The following is a 6,000-nucleotide window of genomic DNA, read 5'->3' as shown; positions in this document are numbered from 1 at the left end:
GTACATTGTAAGATGTCAAACATCAATTTTTGATGTTTGAATTTTTTTTTTTTTTCTGTGAATTTCTTATTTAATGTTTTTATTAATGCATTTTTTGTATTGTTCTGTACTTCATAATCTGAGTGTTATTACGTTATTATTTCGGACACCTGCCAATGCAGTTACTTTCATATTTCATAGCTTAAAATATCTGAAAATATATGCTGAAATATGTGTTTGTAATACATAGATTGTATTAATGTTCTTTTTTCTAATCATAAAGGTTTCATTGAGATGAAACTAATCATATTAAATCGAGGCAATAGAACAGAAAGCAGTGCAATCCCTATATTCAAATGAAATCCTATAAGTGAAAATGTGATTATCTCTTGCAGTTACAGTAATCAGGGTATCCACCTAATAACACTAATAACTCTGAACACTAAGAAATTAAGAGTTTTACACCAACATGATTTGACCAGTTATCTAGAGGATAAACTCAATCCACCTCAGATGGCTTTTAGTATTTAACCTTATGACATAAAATAAGACAAATGGTTGTTTCAAATGGAAGCAGTATACAGTTAGAAATGAAAGAAAACATACAATAATGTTTTGTTCATTTTTGCTAAATGTTCCCCTACCTCACTCTGTTGACAATGCTCCAGCAAAGCAAATCTGCATCTGTCATGTCTTGAGCAGTGTCTGTCAACCTTCCACACTTTGTTTTTGCAGGATCTTTGATGCTGTTGAGAGGCGTACCGTATTCCGGGGAAAGAAACACTAAAATGAAAGATCCAATCAATCATTGGGGCACAGACTTTATGTAATTTATGTCTTTTATTTGACAGAGATCCAAGCTATCGACCATCTACGGCAGTGCTCGACAACCATATTTACTATTCAGTTGGACGAAGGATGGAAATTTGGCAGGGCACAAAGGCAGACAATGAGGTGCGGGAACAAGATTTCCCAACAGTGTTCCTCACAAACACACACCCATTCATCTTAAGTTTTGGTGCACTTTGGAGACCAAAAGCAAGCAAAACGACATCCGTCTCAGTTCATAGTATGCTAAACAAGAGGAAAGGCGATGAAAGACAGAGATAAGACAGAGGAAGAGAGGGGCCATGGCTTTGGCGCGTGCTCTCCAGCGGGCAGAGGACAATGCAGAGCTGGCAGAGTCGGTGCCTCGTGCCAGAGGGAATAGAGTGCCACATGGTGCCCCTTATGAGCAGGGCCAGCCTGGAGGGGGATGTCGGCCACAATGCATGTACGCGTGTGTGTGTTTGTGTCGGCTTTTGTGCATGCACGTGTAGGTGCATGACCATCCACAACGTACCGTATCTAAAAGTGTAGAGACAAGAAAGATGCATCTTCAAGTTTTGGGTGTAATTAGATGTAGATTCATGAGCGTGTTAGAGTGTAAAGATGTGAGTGCATGTGGATATGTGAATGGGGGAGTTGGGGGGGGGGGGGGGGGAGGGGAGTTCAGAGAGGTGGAGCACAGGGTGTGTATGTACATGTCTGTGTGTGTGTGTTGTGTGTGTGTGTGTGTGTGTGTGTGTGTGTTTGTGTGTGTTTGGGGAGGGTGGGGGGAGTCCCAGTTCCCTTTTGCATCTTAAATTCCTCAACATCTGTTCACCCCTTCTCTGCAGTAGCGGGTTGTGATGTATGTGTGTGTGTGTGTGTGTGTGTGTGTGTGTGGCCACGGGTGCATATGTGTGTGCTGAGTGTTTGTGTCTGTCTGCATATGTGCATGCTCTGCTGAAGCGTGCTGGTTGTACCCGCACCTTAATTAGGAGGAGACAGAGACTCATTTTCAACAATACTTGCAGGTAATGTGAAGCGCTCGCGGTGAATACAAAAAGAGAGCCATTCACCTCCAAAAGCTACGACGTGCTCTCTCCTCCCCGGACTGTGACCCAAATTACATCTCATGTTCAAAGCTTTGATCAAAACCATGATGCATGTTGCAGGTCGCCCTGTCAGAGCTATAATAACAACTGAAGTGTTCCCCTCGTCAAACACAGAGGAAAGAATCCAATGTGTGGCTAAAGCAGGGCAACATATGAACCAAGTAGGTCAACCTAAACGGCTCAGGAGTGAGTCCTGTGGCGTTAGTACGCCTGAGTGCATTTAGTGCAGTCCTGTAGCACAGATTTGGAGAAGTCAGCGAGAGATACGGGTTAGCCTTAGCATGCCATGTGCACGTATAAATGTGGAATGACAAAAGATTTCTGAAATTAAATATTGAAGTCCTGTGTGCCAACTCCTGAGCGAGAGCGACAGGAGCACAAACATATACAGCTCTGGGGGCTCATCACTGGTGAACACTACTGTGTGTTTTCTAAAGTATTCTACAAATTGAGTTTACTAAAAACATACTTCGTAGATAAAACGTGTTCCTATTTTATGCATCTTTTAAACATTACATTTTAGGGGAACTTTTTGCATTTGTATTCAATTACATTAATTTGACATGATTTTTGCATGTAAAACATAACGTTAACGTAAAATGCCATTGTTATGGATTAAATGACCAAACTATTAATTAGATAACCTTAACTATGCACAGATTTCTGAAAACCCAAACTTGTAGTTCAGTATAAATACTGCGGGCAGCTAAACTCAATCTAATAGTTTTCACTCAAATAGAAAATCTTAAATCAACCCAGTCTGAAATCTCAAGGATCACCACAAGACAAGTTTATTACGTTTATAAATATAAAGTGGCAGAACCTAAAGATTTCAGTCCTGGTTGATTTTATAATTTCTAATTGAGTGAAAACAATTGAATTGAGTTTTGCAGACTAGAGTTTCGTTGTTGAAACATGAGCTTTACGTTTTAGCAAGTGTGCATCGTTCCATGTTTGTGTGTTTACAGTGGGGAAAAACAGTAATACAGCATGTTTGCTGGGAATGTCGCCACAAAACCCTGTCTGTAATACTGCAAATATAAAAAATATTGCCAGACATTCAGGAGTGGGTCCATAGGCTCAATCGCCATTGTGTTACCTCCCTCAGTGACGGACAGCGTCTTGTACCGACATCATTTAAATGAAAATCTTCAAGATTGACACTTAAAGTGAAGGATGCTGAAGCACAGAAACGGCACACTGTGACCTCTTAAACAGGACACTATTCATTCGGCACCCAGTAACCGGCGCCAGTCGTATGCCACCTGATGCCAAGCCTGCCAAATATGTCACATCAGAGCAGACCCTGTGTCAACTCCTCACAGCACATATGCCAACCCGATGCCCTTCACATGCCAACCTCATGCTACATCGGTGGCAATCCTAAAACAACAATATGCCAACGGTGGACCTCTGCTTGGCTCAGAGTGCAAATCCCTTGGCGGTGGGCAATGGGACACACTGTATAGAAGTGGGAAAGGTCAAAAGTCACTAGTGAATTAGGGTTCAAAGACAAATCTGTCGTTCTGATTCTTCTTCAGTGGATGCAATTAGCAGCAAAATCCTGCTCCCAAAACCCGCTTAAGCTCTAATCTCAGAGTCTGTGGGTTCCTTCCATTCTGCCTGTCTACCAGCCTGTCTCCTACCTCACCTCTGTCTCTCTCCCTCTCTCTCCTGATGCCTGCTGGCACTTTGGGAGCAATGCCCCTCCAATCCCTGTACACCCCCACCCCCACCCCCACCCATCCCCCCCTTCCTCCCTCCTCCTCCTCTGGATGCCAGCCGACGGCCCTCACAGTGTGGCACGCCATCTGCTGCCGCCCGCCCCGGCAACCCCTCCACCCCTCCCCTCCTCGCTAACTCTGCCCCCCACCCCTGCAGACAGCAGCTACCCACAATCCCCCTCTGCCTCAGCCGCGCGGCGCATAGAACAGGAGGCTTTTGCACAGATCACTTCACCCCCCGATGCCCCCGCCAGAAGTGTGTGTCTGTGTGCGTGTGTGTGTGGTGGTGGTGGAAGTGTCGGGGGCCTTGCAGACAAAGTAGTCAAGCTTTAAGTTTCATATGTAAATACAAACAACACACATACTGTACATGCATGCACACATGCGCACTATTAAATGGTACTACTACTTCATATTTGGTTGCTCACTGAATATGCATTTACATTCAGAAGTTATCGGTTTAAAAACACACAACAATGATTTTTGTCATTATTTTGGAACAATATTTATTACAGAAAAAGAAAAGTTTGAAATAGATGACAAAATAAGATTTTTTGTGGAAGTAAATAAGAGTTTCTTTACTAATGAGCATTGAACATGTTCGTATGTTTAATCTTTCATGTAGTTTTGGAGTTTGGTCGATCACTGATTGTGCTGTCACAGGTATGTTTAAATAGTGTAGTGTTTTCTCTGTCACACACACACTCACACACACACACACACACAATACATTTGCACAACCCAAGACGCCTTGCCACAGGGTGCTGCTGCTGTTTGAGATCTGATGGTGGCTCTGTGGCAGAGCTCTCTGATCACCACTTTGCTTTGAAAAGAGAGAGAAATAAGATGAGACATCAAACTATAGCAGGAACATAATAGAGAGAGAGAGAGAGAGAGAGTACAGTCCTACATCCATCTTGTGTGGGTATGGAGCCTCATGGCTGGCACTCTATCCATCAATGAGCGCAACATTAACTCTCTGGATCAGAACCAACATCCCCAGATCTCTCTCCATCTCCTCTTTCCTCCCCTCACTCTGCTAAATACACACACAAACACACACACACACACACACACCATTAGTATTCCACTGCCATCCATGACAAAACCTTAACATCCACCTCTTTCTACCTTCCCCTCGCACACGCCAACGTCCTGTTGTGTCCTGTATTCGTCCCAAACTCTACTCCTGTTGGCAATCAAATAGATATTTTTTTATATTCGACACAAGATTCTCTCTCCATCTTTACACACCTTCGTCACCTAAACAGCTAAACTCCTCCTCAGCCCCCTTCTGATGTCTGTCTCGATTCACCTCCTCTTTTCTCCTCTTCCAGATCTCCTCTCCGCTGAGCTGCCTGATCCGCTCCTCTCTTTGTCTCTCTCCCAGTTGGTGTTAATAATTTAACTACTGAGCTACTGCAGAGCTGGCTCTCATCCAGGGCCTCAGATTGGCACTGGTCTGTCTATTTATGATCACTGTGTGGTGGCACACATGTGTGGGATGGTAAGAGTGAGAAGAGCACTGTGTTTGCATGTGTGTGGTGTGTGTGCGTGTGTGTGTGTGTGTGCGTGCGTGCGTGTGCGTGTGTGTGTGAGTATGTGCACGTGTTTCCTTATTACACTTCAGCCAATAAATAGCAAATTAGACTCCAAAGCCACAAGACTGTCACCTAAATTGAAGTTAGAGAGAGAAATGTGTTTTCCAAACCTTGATTCCTCCTCCAGATTCCTCACTATAAAACTGGATTATCTCACTATTACTCTTCCTATTCCCACAACATTGTTTTTGATAGCCAATCACAATAATGTTACGGTGTAATTAGCTGAATGTCTACTGGACTTGCAGGTTATGTTTACTGTGCTCTGTAGAGATTGGTCTGGCTATGCAAGACTATATTTAGTGTGATGTAATAGCAGTGGGTGTAATATTTATTCTCAGACTTCCTGGTAAGCATGCTAAAAATGATTTACTCATCCTTCCAACATATTTAAAATGCAAGGACTAACAAAGAATAAGTTAATGTAAGCAACAAGCTCCTAAACAAAATTTTAACTAATAATGCTCTGAGAAGAAATAAGTTAATTAATGTCATCTGAACAAAGAAAAACATGATTGTCTATCTATTCTATAGTATATATAGTATCTATTAAAATAGCATAGATTGTAATTGGGGGCTTTTGACTGGGGTCACTCGGGAATACATTGGTATTTTAAAAAAAGCACACATTAAAAAATAAACAGAAAACAATGATATGAAGTCTTTAGGAACAAATTTATTGACAAATAAAATAAATATTGAACAATTTGAGTGACATAATAAAGTACTTTTGAGATTTGACAAAATCATGCCTCTGGGGTATGCAGGGACCCACAT

Source organism: Cyclopterus lumpus, chromosome 8 (genome assembly GCF_009769545.1).
Source record: "Cyclopterus lumpus isolate fCycLum1 chromosome 8, fCycLum1.pri, whole genome shotgun sequence".
Lineage (NCBI taxonomy): Eukaryota > Metazoa > Chordata > Actinopteri > Perciformes > Cyclopteridae > Cyclopterus > Cyclopterus lumpus.
The sequence above is the reverse complement of the archived record's forward strand: the minus strand, read 5'-3'. Positions refer to the sequence as shown.